Here is a 12931-nt window from a genome sequence, read left to right as displayed (position 1 = left end):
TATCTTCTCAGATTATTGCTTTTTAAATATATTTAATAAAAACCGTTAGTTAATGGAGACTGTAAATGCACTACTGAGCTACTCTCTATTTGTGGTATTTTAAATTTGATTGAAAACAATTAGCAGACGAGAGAGATGCCTGTGAGCATTCATTAAAATGAGGCTTGTGGATTGTGACTGCTGAATTTCACTGTGCATCTGGAGCTGTTTACACTGATGGCACAGTTTTCCATCATAATAAGAAAGGGACTGTTCCCTATAAAGGTTATGCTGGCAAAAAATAAAGTGTATTAAATTTTTCCAAAACTTCCCATTGAAAAAGCAGCAGCTTGTTACCCACGGTGAATTTCTATATCGGATGACAATGGCTCATGGACAATTTAATTTGTTGTTTAGTTTAACAGCTTGTAAATCCCTCTCCTATAAATAATATGCAGTTGTAAAAGCTGACTGCTAATGAGATGATTGACCCTAAAGGTCATACTGGCAGAATCCCCCATTGTTTGCTTAAGGATATAATTTTCATTTCATCTAACTGAAAACTGCCATTCAAGCATAATGCGATGAGAAATGAAACAAAAATATTGCATTACTGGAAGAACAATGCTATTGTTTTATCTTTGAGAAAAAAATCGTTAGCTTGGGCTGAAATGCTACCAAGGCAGTCAGCTGATGAATATGTGTCTCTCAAATGGACTGTAGGAAGAAATGAATACACTGAAAAATATCTAGTGAACAGGTACAATATCAAACGTGAGCATGTTCTGAACTTGAACATTGAATTTTATTTTTCATTAAAACAAAGTTCAAATCAAAAACTCATCTCAAAGTGAGGTGAGTAGGGTAAGGAGGTTTTATTAATGTTTTGCTTGGTTTATACTAGAAATTTTTGTTGCTGTCTGCATTTTTAATATTGAATGGGTAGAAGAATCTTAGGCAAGATTTAAACTTAATGCACTAGAGGATAAATAATATGGACAACAATCCTGTGGAATGATTGCTGGAGGTGACTTATTGATATGTCCCCCTCTTAAGGGAAGGTAAACCTCCAGGGTGGAACGCGGTGGAGTTACACAAAATCTTTTCCATAATAATTCCCTAAGGAACATAACCTGCAGCCTTAGATGTTAGCAACACCAGGGGAGCTTGGTATGCTGACTCTGAGAAACAACATGGAGGGTGGAGCAGAGTGGAGACACCACAGCCAGGCTCTGTGATATCTGTCACTGCAGGGATGGGGAACTGGAACTACTGGAACAAGAATGGAAGGTCCCTGCATTGAATCCACTGAAGGAAGGAGGTGAAATAATGGGGGTTCTGTCAATGCTATTGTCTTGCCACTGATTTATATCGTAAGTGCCCGGTTCTGGAGTAGTGACATGCTAAATCATGTTCTCTGGGTGAACTTTGCTCATTATAATCTCATTATAATACCAAAACACACCTCCATCCCAAAAACTACCTGCCTTCAAGGTGCGACCACCCCTCACTGACCATGCGCTCTGAATTTTCTCTAGCATATACCTTTAAAAGTAAAGTGAGGAGATTTTGTACCAATCATAATAAAGGTATATATGACTAGACTCACTCAAGCTCCACCTAAAAATAAGAAATATAAAAGAGCTTAAGAGAGGAGGAATGCTAGGGAAGACACCATCATAGACAACTCAGGAGGACATCACTGACTTCTGGGATCAGTCAACGGGCTCAACCTCTCTTCCCCCCCCACAGGGACACCTACTGGGTAAGATTTGAACCCTCGGTTATACCAAGTGCTTCCCTGGGAAACTTAGAAACCTCTGTAGAGTTTTTCTATAATTCAGTGTGCTTGTTGTCGACTGTATTATTATTTGCACGTGCTTTGCAGACAGTGTATTTATCACCAGCAATGTACTTCTGTTGCTTTAAACAAACTGTACTGTTCATTAATCTAGCCGTGATAGTTTGCTGAACAAGACTAAATTGAAAGTACATGCACTATTAGTGCATCCATAATTGTGATAGTTCAATATATTGAACGCGACCAGACTTACAGTGCTGAATTGGGCATCACTCAGAATCTAAGCCTAGCCGCCCCCAGCCCCTCTGATATCTGAGGACAAGCTGGAATGCAAGGGGGTTTATTTTCTGCCAAACTTTGTTACGCTTTAATGCAACAAATCCTAACTTAAAAATGGTTAATACAGTAAAAGTCTTTACTCTCGCTTAACCCATTCTATGTACCCAGTAGTCTGAAAAAAGCACAGAATTAAGTGAGGCTGCTGTGTTACCTTATACTTTCTATCTACCATAGTAGCTGTACTCATATTTCGTTCTTTCTTCTGCACTTTAAGTGAAACTCATGCAAAAACCTCCAAATTAGTTTCTACCAGCTGTACATCATCTCCAGCATTGCTTGCATGATTTCAACTACACACAACTCAACAACTAGAGTTGTGAAGAGTCAAATAAGAATACTAACAAAGTTAGATTTTGGGGCAAGATCAAGATTCCTCTTTGACTTAGATTTGCAATAGGAGCTGTTAAAAATTCTAGACATACAATAATGTGTCATTACAAAATAACTACTTGGAGAAGTCTGGAATTTAACTTATTTGCTCAGACGCATCACTAGTTCTCATACAGTTTAGTTACCATTTATGTATAGGGAATATTTTGGGCTTCTGTGTCAACGTGCATCTTGAATCATGAATTACTTGGTTAATGTCTAACAGTATACGTAAAAGTGAAATATTTAACAAACACAGGAGAGAACATGCATTACTCATCTGAGTTAATCCAGTAAGACTAAATAATGTAAATGAAGTGTGCAATACATTATAATTTTCAACACATTAATTTGGGATAATCATGGTGATTACATAACCAGCTATCTGATCAAGACACACGAACAGACCTGTAATAATACCTCAGATACATCAAATACATTGACAGATATCTCAGTACCTTTGTAAACCTCTGAGATCTACTAAGGAAAGCATCTCCACATGAAATACTATTAGTATTCATATATTGTTCTTATCAAAATGTTAGTTATATAAAAAGCTCAAAATAATAGACCACTTGGCAAAAGTATACTGATTTTACACAAGATAACTTTGTGCATTGCTCCAGCTTCTGGGTACACATTTGAAAATTCAAGGTACTTCAAAAGGGCAATCTCTGCCATTTAGTTCATAACGAACATAACGTGTACTAACAAAAAGACTAAAATTAGCACTAATACTCACAAATCAATCTGAATAAAATTATAGGGTGTATGTAGGTAGATGATACCTCATTTTTATTTTTATGCATATTCAAAACTTAATAAGAGCTATGTGCTCTGCATGTCCCATTTACATCTCTAATGGTTCAACAACAGGGTATTCAGGAATTCCAGGGTCTCCATGGCAATGATGTGGGTTGAGTATCTGTTCCCTCTGAATAAAAAGTGATGACCATATTTTTATTCTACTTGACATTGGTTATCTTTGAGTATAGTCACAGCTCAGCTCTTTATGAGATCTTCACATTCCATAATATTTTTCCCTATTCTTAGAGGAGAGGTTGAGAGGTCATATTAAGAGATAGGAACAAAAAACAAAGGTTGCTTACTGGACAGAAGAAAGAGTGAGGATTGCAACAGTTTTCAGAAAAGATCTGGTTATACCCTTCAGTTTCTAATTAAAAAATAATGAAATATTCAAATATTTTAAAGTTTCTTTTTGCTTTGGAATCCTGCACTGGCAGACAAGCATTATCAGCAAGAATGAGTCATCATTTGCTTAATGTCCCATTTTTAAGCCATTTTATCTCCTTTTTTTTTTTAATAAAAGCCAGTTATGCTACTCTGCAGACATCAACCCAATATTCAAGAATTTAATTTTCAGTGTATATTAGGGCGTTTACTATAGAATCACCTGGTTGTACTCCTCCATAAGATCCATGTTCTTTTCAGCCTACAGCATAGACTTGTACCATCTTCATTAATACAGATTCAAACAATACAATTTTCTAGTGTAAAAAAGCTGTCAAGGAATGATGAGGTAAACATTTATCCTCTATAGACCCTACTATTTGTCAGTTTAATGAAATGGGGACTTTTTCAAATAAATCAAAGAAAAGGTAAGTTTTGTGATTTTAAAAACAATCCCAAAAGAAGTTGTTAAATGTTAAGCATCAAACACCCCACTCCACAAAAAGCGATAAAGCATTGCAATGGTAATTCCAATTACAGATGCTTCAGGTTTTGCCAGATTCCTGTATACAAATATAGTGTTTAGAGATCACCCATCTAGAATCACTCAAGTTTTTTGTCTATTGATCAGCAGCAGGGCTTCTGATTTCCACTGGTATGTTCTCCACATTGGCATTTTGTTTAGAAAGTGTGGTGGTGCATTTCCCTCCTCCCCCTGGCTTGATCTATGAATTCGGGAAGTCTCGCTAGGCCTTAGCATAAGTGTAATGAGTTGGGCGGTTGAGTGTCCCTTGACTGTACCAGGAACTCTTGCATGGCTAAGACAGGGAGCTGCACTGATTGTACCCAGGACTCCTGTTGCCTGGCGAAGGCTGGGGACAGGAGCACGGATAACTAGTAATTTCCTGACAACCTTGAGACATATCTCAGTCTTCTCCTGACAGCCTTGGAGCATCCTGTATCTGAATCTTAAGTCATTCTCTGACAGCCCTGGAGCCTTCCTTATCTGAATCATAACTCATGCATAATGGCACCAGCACAACTGGAATCCCAGTAATTTGCTAATGACTAAAGGCAATCATCTCCCGAACCTGTAAACAGCGATACTAAGTGAGACCCTTTGAGCTCTCCTGGACTGCAGCAGGCTGTGACCAGCATCTCCCTCTGAGTGGGATGCCTCTCAGAGCTCACAAACTCTTCAGTTTGCGAAGATCGGAGGTCTGTCGCTGAAAGCCAACAAGACTTGGGCTGATACTCTTTGCTCCTTGAGGGTCAACCCTTTGCCCCTTGAGAAAGATGCCAAAGCATTTGATGTGAAAATTTTCACTGAACTCGAGGGGAATTTTTAACAGGTATACCTCTTTTACTTGCTTATATGTATATCTCTTAGTGTCTTTGTGCATGTCTGTGTGTACTAACTTGAATATTCTACAGCAAGTATATTACAAATATTGCTTTTCAAATCTGTACATAAGTCACTGTCATGAACTTTATTCAACTTTGGATGAATCTCAGGCTGCTATTGTAATCCCTTCAGATATAAACCATTGACCAAGTCTAGGACTAGCAGTTGATCCAGCCACGCTTAGACTCCGGCAGGAGTTTAGAAAGTAAGGGGGCCTTCTCTGAACCTTGTGACTGGCCTACCTTTTTACCTTCCTGATCTCTGTACCAATCGCGATAAATCAACTCTAACCCAATTTTCCTTTGTATGTTTCTCTCTTAACCTTTTGCATTGTCGATTTCTGTATACATAGTTTTAGCTTGATTCTAACTGAATTTTCCTGTGTATGTTTCATCCATGTATTAAGTAATAAAGTGAACCTTGCCATCGAATTCTGTGAAGACACATGTTTAAAAATTCCTATTATATCATTTTTGCTAGTACCTTTGGAGGTGATTCTTTAAGCAGTTCAAACCACTCCATTTCGTGACAGAAAGTCTGTAGAGATACCTTAGGCGAGTATATTAAATGTAATTCCCAGACCCTGTTATCCATTTGCTCTTTAGCTTCCTGGTCTCATGCACAGCCAAGATCACTCATTGTTGTCCTGTTTAGGGCATTACAGTTCCTTCTCTGAAGACTGCTGCTTATGATGAGCTATTTAGCACTGGATCATCCATTGGTGTTTTCTACTAAAAAGGCTAGATTTTTACTCCCCTTCTCAAATCACCCAAAAAAAGCCACAATCCAAAACCCAAATCTTGGTCTTTGCATGAACAAAGGCTTCACTGCGATGTTTTCAACACCCAACATCGGTACAAGAAAGATGTCATGATGTCCACACCACAAAGCTGAAGCTAAATGACAGGCCCATCATCCAAGAAAAATTTCATATTACCACTTGATACATCCAGCCTTCATATACAATTACTTTGCTGATACAAGAGGTAAAATAGTGTTCCTCCGTAGTAAATTAAAAACTTTTTTTATTTAATCCTTTAAAAAAAAAAAAGAGAGAAGATGAAAAAGAGTTGAGGAGGTTAAGTGGCATGAAACTTGTATTTCGCAGCACAAAACTGCTGAAAAAGGAATTAAGTTTTTTTTTATTTCCTTAGAATTTGTCACAGTTGACACTTTCACTGCTGCAGAAACATGGAAACAAGGTTTTGTGGACTTTCATTTTGGGGAGAAGAAGTAAAGAGCAGCAGGTAAAAGTATCACAGGCAAACATACAGATTTTCACAAAAGGGTAAAATCTGTCATTTCTTCCTCACTGCCATTTGACTTCCAAAAAGTTTTGTGTTTTGTATTAGAAGCTAAAAAGCTTCAACTTTGAACAAATTTCTGAAACTTCACTTGCGAATGTTAATGGAACACTGATAGTAGCTTCCATGCGTCTGCTATTGTGAATATACCATATACGTGCCATTTTTTCATTTGTTAGCCACTTAATTAAGTCTCTGCATACGTGTTTGGAGTGATGAACATGGATGACTGCACTTATGCTAGTATAGGAAACAATATATAGTATGTTTGTTTACACTATCTAGGAAACCACAAACTTCTATGCATTATATTTATGGCAGACACTTAGGATTCAACAAAGTGCCTGCAAACAATACTTAAATCTCTTCAATAAAAGGCAATTGAAATCTTTACATGACAAGAGTTAATTGTTACTGGAAAGCCCAGAAGAATTAGCAACTTTCTGTGTAGAACTAATTTTTTAATATACATGAGAGATGGCAAGGTGCAATGAGAAAGAATTGAACACTGAATTAGTATGACATATTGGCCTTATGACTCTTTGCAGTACCAAAAATTTACATGAAACTCCAAGTCTCCAGAGTTTCCCTTTAGCCTCCAAAATGGAAACTAACTCACCTTTAAGATCTCTGTCCAATGTCTACCTGAAGATGCTCCCATGTCTTAATCATACCAGCCCCTTCCCAGCAAACGTTGCACCTCAGCAGTTTCATATGGTAGTACTTGTAGATGGGAGTATCTAAACAGAAGTACAATAGAAATTTCACTTATATCACAACTGTAGGAATATGATTTCCTTGTGTAAGTGCAAGTCAGATCAAGATGGGGGTCATATGCCAGCTTTGTAAGCACATGACAGTAGATAGAAGAACCCACCTAATAGGTTGAGCTTATTTTAGTCACTCCATTCCTACCACCTGGATGCACTGCTTTGGCTTATAAGAACTCAGTAGAAGGGGCTATTTTAGATGCTGATGTGCAACATAGCTGTGCAAATACTGCAAACTGTTCACAGAACTGTTCTTTGCTGTCTTCTGGAGGAAAAGTGTCTACCAGTTAAATCATACTGGCCATGGTCATTTGGGAGCAAAAGCTATCCAGGTGTTAGCACTTTTTAGAGTACAAACTGTTAACTGCTTGTTCCCTGCTGGGGAATGCACAACCATTCTCAGGTCAGAGCCTGGATTTCTAGATCAGAATTGAATACTGAGAAACCTAAAAGAACACAATAAAGGCATTTAAGGCTTGAGTATTGTATATCAATGAGAAAATAACTGTCTGTGGCTAGAATAATTTTACTTTATTCACAGGCTGGCAATGCAGGGCAATACTCTCTCTGAAAGAATTACACAAAGGATTTTATTGGACTAATCAGAGCCCCTGGTGAACAGACCTAATTACTAAACTGCCATGGAAACATCAGCAACGTTCCAGGTGATTGATAACTTTTGTTATTTCCAAAACACAGAGAACAGGGAGAAGGAAATATTTAGATAACAAACAATGCATAAATGTGAGGGGAAATGTCATACCTTTAAAGTAGGTTGCTCTCTTATGGTACTACTGTTATCACATCCTTTTATCCATAATCATCATAAAAAGCAAAACAGAAGTCATTTGCAGACATTCTCTTCAGGCCTACTCTTTTTCCTTAAAACACTAAAGGAAAAATGCCTAGCACCTCTTATCAAATGGGACAAATACAATAGCAAACAAGATGAAAGCAAAATTGCTAACAGGCATTGTTGCACAGATGTTACCAGGGATCAGTGTCCATATGTGGGCATGATTACTCTAGTAGAAATCAAGAAGCAGGATATTGGGCAAACCCAGTGATATTAGTTCTTTTCACTGGCTTCAGCTGGCTCTGGATTACAATTTCACTTCCCTGAAATTACTGCATATTCACCCTGGTGTAAGAAAAGGTTAGGAATCTGGATGGATAGTTTATGGAATGTCATTACCTAAAGCCTTCTGGATCATAACTGTTACAAAAAAAGCTCATCTGTCTAGAAAGCTACCCTGTTTATTTAGTTGACAGCCTGACACATTATGTTGTAATAAAAAGGAATAGTAACAGGCTTGTCAAGCATATTGCATTTCAAGGATTTGAATGAGAAGTCTGCAAACTTTCTTCCAGTTTTACAGAGAATCTCTTATTCCCTTTCACAGGTTGCACCCTTCCATTTTGTCCCAAGATAAGGCCCCCTGTATTTCCTCCTTGCACCCCAGCTGAGAGCAAATTATAATGGCCATTTGTCCAAGATCTCCACACGTCAAAGCCGCTCATTCAGAAGAGTAGTGCCTTGCTGTGTATGCTGATCAACTGCAGAGCATATGCTCAGCAGGACCGAACTACCCAAGGATATGCCACATTCACAGTGTGTGCAGTGCAGGGCTAAGCAAAAAAATCACTGACGTTTAGAATCCTCTCCTCTAGCCCCAACTCCCTCAGGAACATGAACAACTAACCCATAATAAGTACATTTATTCCCTAGCTTGCAGACAGCATATTCTGGATTCAGGGCATGCTCAAATCACTACTTATCTCTATCTGCTTAGATCTAGAAATACAAACACATTATTGAAGTGTAAAATTTCTGAGCATGGGAACAGCAGCCTGTGCCACATGATCTCCACTGAGATTGCTGTAGAGTGAATAAAAGCCAAATTCAAATTAATGTCAGAAAGAAATAATTTTAAACAGAGCAACCTTCATCTTCATTTCATCTCACTGATGTGATACAGAAAACACTTTTTGTGAGGGAGGGATGATTCTAAAATTTTTGAAGGCTCATTTCAAAAGCTTTTTGAACGATTATCCAAAGCATCCCTTTGGTATAAAAAGCAGGCTGGAGTAATTTTTTCATCTCTCAGGACTACCATCCCCATTTGGACTACTCAGAAATGCCTTTCCAACATAGTACTTCCATTCCACTCATAGGTACCTCACAGGAGTACAGAGATATGCAAATTATTAATTTACAGACCAAAGAAGACCAGAACTTTGAACCGAATAAGAAATTCTAGACTGGTTCATGTAAAAATATTACTAAGGAATGAGGCAGCTCACTCATCTGAATGTTGAGAAATCATTATTTAATCAGTTGGTCACACTGACATTAGACTCAATGGAACGTTCTTGTTCACTTCAGTAGAAGCTGAATAACATCACAACTATGTTAAGAGATTGTAATCAAACAACAGAAACATGAAATCTGATATCTTCTATTACACTTTATTCAGTTATAGTGTATTCTGTTAACTTGTTCAAGCTACTGTATAGTCTGCTTTAATACAAATAGGAAAGACAGCTATCCTGGTCTTACAGGATACGCATAGGTTTTAGGATAAGGTTCCTGTTTCATTACATTTTCTGTGTGGCCCTACACAAGTCCTTTAGAGGCTCAGTTTCAGTTCCTTAATTTGTGCAAGGTGGTTAATAGCACATTGTTACAATATAGAGGTGTTGTGCGGGTAACTTAAAAAAAGTGAGGCATTCAGCTGCTACAGTAATGGAAACTAATAATGTACATTAAAGAGACAGAAGTATATACCTCCCCTTCAATTCTCTTAGACTCTTGGTGGAATCAATCTCTCAAGACAAAAATTCTTACAGCATCTTGAAATCCTAGAGTCTCTAAAGTCTGGCTATTAATTAAACTATTAATGTGTTCTTTCTCTGCTCCACTACGGAGGCAAATAACCAGGCTAATACTTTAGGAACCTCCTGTGGGTAACAGCAATTTTTTTTAACCTCCCTTATTTTTTCATCTCTCACCAATCCAGTATCATTCACTCCTTTTTCCCCTTCTTTTCTACCTTTCTGCTAACCTCATGCAATATAAAGGCAAATTGTTCATATTCTTTCCTTATTGATGAGATAGACTTCAGAAATTATCTAGCTCGAATGTCACATTTTAAATATTTTTCAGAGACTCTATAATTTAAATCAAGTTTGTCTTCTGTTCTTTTCACACAGATGTCCATAAACACAGTACCAGTTCCTGAAAAGGACACTATTTTGGCACATAACATGCCTATTTAAATGAATGAAGTTATGATTAAAAATCACTTATTATCCAGAACTCAAACATACATGTGATGAAACATGTGATGAACATACAATTCATGTATACCATAACAAAGGGAGTTATAATTAAAAAAACAACTGACTAAATGGTATTCACCTTAGTAAAATACACCTACCTTCTTGTCAGAAAACAGAGTAGAGGTGGGAGAGGAGAGGAGAATTGGCAGAAGGGTTGATTTTTTGTTTCTGACCACCCCACATTACATAAAAAGTTTGGCATGCAACACATTCCACAGGAGCATCATCAGCAAAGCACACAGACATAAGTCAGGAATATTTTTTGAGAGAATAGCACATAAAATAAGACAGGCACAGAGTAAAGGGTAATGAGAAATTGACCATTGTTCTGAAGTATCTGCTTGGGAACTATATAAATCCTCTTTATTGATCCATGCATTACAATGACAATTCCTACTAAAAAATTCAAGATATTTATAGTATCATATAACTTCTTTAAGCTTATTGCATATTTTTACAAAACAAGACCTTAAAGTCCTTTTTCTTAACTCTCAAGAAGAATTAATCTTGCAGGGAACTACATATTTTATTTCTAATCTTCGCCTTTTGTGGTTTTGATTCTGATGCCTTTCTTCACTCACACTTAGTAATATGTTCAGTATTAGTGTGAGAGAGCAAAAAAGTCATACTCTGGTCCCCTGATGAGACAGAACAACACTTTCTGATAAACCTGAACTCATTTAGGCTACATCTAAATAGACAGTCCCAGGAATGCATCCAAGGCTCAGTATCCTACCTCCATATGCAGTCCTTTCTCAAACACTGTTTTTTATGGAAAAACATTCCAGACTCACAGGGGCAAGGAAGCCACTACAAATTTTGGGCTTATTTAGAACTTGTACCAGCAGGGGAGAAGATCTTAGGAGGTCTCCTCCAAAAAAATTTTTTCTATGACTCTATGGAAAACATGAAAATGCTCTCTGGCATCATGTTTCTGTGGTACTTGCTGCTTGCTAGACAGCTGTGCAGTGTGGATGCTCATTCCTGGCTCAATCAGTGCTGCCCACAGTGTGTGTATCACACTGAAAGATTAACTGGCAGTCAAAATCAGGCTTAAACCTGTGACTTCAAGAAAAACTTTGAGTTATCTAGCTCTTAGCATCAATACTAACATCATCAGGATCATTGTAGTTCTCTCCCTAATACATCTACAAATTAGTGGTGATGGGGAAATCCATCTGCCCTGGAAAATGGTCTCTAAAGAAAAAAAAATATTACTATGTTCCGTTGTTGCTGTGAAATTATACTGACTTGGAAGAAAAGAATTTCTTTATCTAATGCTGTTTCTCTGAAATTGATCAGTAAGGATGGTTCCTTTTTTAAAAAAGAAAATGACCTCACATGTCTTTCCTTCCATTTGCAATAGGCAAAAGAGCTGCATAAATATCATCAAATCAAAGAGTTGAAATACTGCAAGAACAACAAGAAATACTGTGAGATGTTTGATTGTCTTTCATCTTTGGGTGAAAGGCAATCCGAAATATGAAATTCTATTGAAGGCATAGTGAGATGATCAGACATATATTATTGCTCAGATCATGTGACTCTGATGATGATTCTTTTTATAACAAGAAAAAAATAAAGTTGCTTGTGTTGCAGGTAAGAGCAGTGAAGAAAATAACCTGTGTATATGTATAAGTTTTCTAATAGTTATCTCACCAGAATAGAAATGCTTGAGAACTGTATAAGATGGACAATTAATCCTGTTTATAAAGACTGATTGTCAGTGTGTTGAATGTCCATGTTTGCAGAATCTTTTTCAAAATTTTGATAATTTATTTGTCATTCTCTCCCATGCTCCACACACATACTCTCTCTCATATTTATAATATGTTTGGGAGAAAGAAATGCTGGGTTTTTACTCTCATTTATACTGCTTTCTGCTCTGCTACTCATCCCAGAAATCACTACATTCCCAATCTGATTTGGGGTTTACTGCATACACACTAAAAACAATTATACTCAGACTCAGATTGCAACACAGTGATTGGATTATAAGTGACACCTTATGTTTTAGCTGCTCATTCACTTTCAACTCTTGTACATTATTTGAATTCTCACCAGCTGACTGGTACAATTTTGAACATTTTGAGCTTACACTGCACTACAGAATTGTAAAGCCATTGGGTACAGGCATGAAAGTTGCAATGATGTATGAGACTGCCAACATAATGGCAATAGCCTGCAAGTTTGAAGCTTATTCTCTATGTTTGTGTCCTCAGAGAAAATCACTGCAGTGCTGAGGGCCATATTTTGTGGGTTTAAGTGTTAATTAAGTGGCGTATAGGTCTCACTCTAGTTCCTTGCACAGGGGAAGCTTTTACCCTTTGAGCTAGTTGAACTATTCGCAGCAGTATTTTTTTTTTTTCAGCTGTACCCCTTTTTCATCATCAGTCCTGTACAACTCCTAGAAACTTGTTTGAATGTTTTA

The sequence above is a fragment of the Haliaeetus leucocephalus genome, unplaced genomic scaffold (genome assembly GCF_000737465.1).
Source record: "Haliaeetus leucocephalus isolate CR32 unplaced genomic scaffold, Haliaeetus_leucocephalus-4.0 Scaffold92, whole genome shotgun sequence".
Lineage (NCBI taxonomy): Eukaryota > Metazoa > Chordata > Aves > Accipitriformes > Accipitridae > Haliaeetus > Haliaeetus leucocephalus.
The sequence above is the reverse complement of the archived record's forward strand: the minus strand, read 5'-3'. Positions refer to the sequence as shown.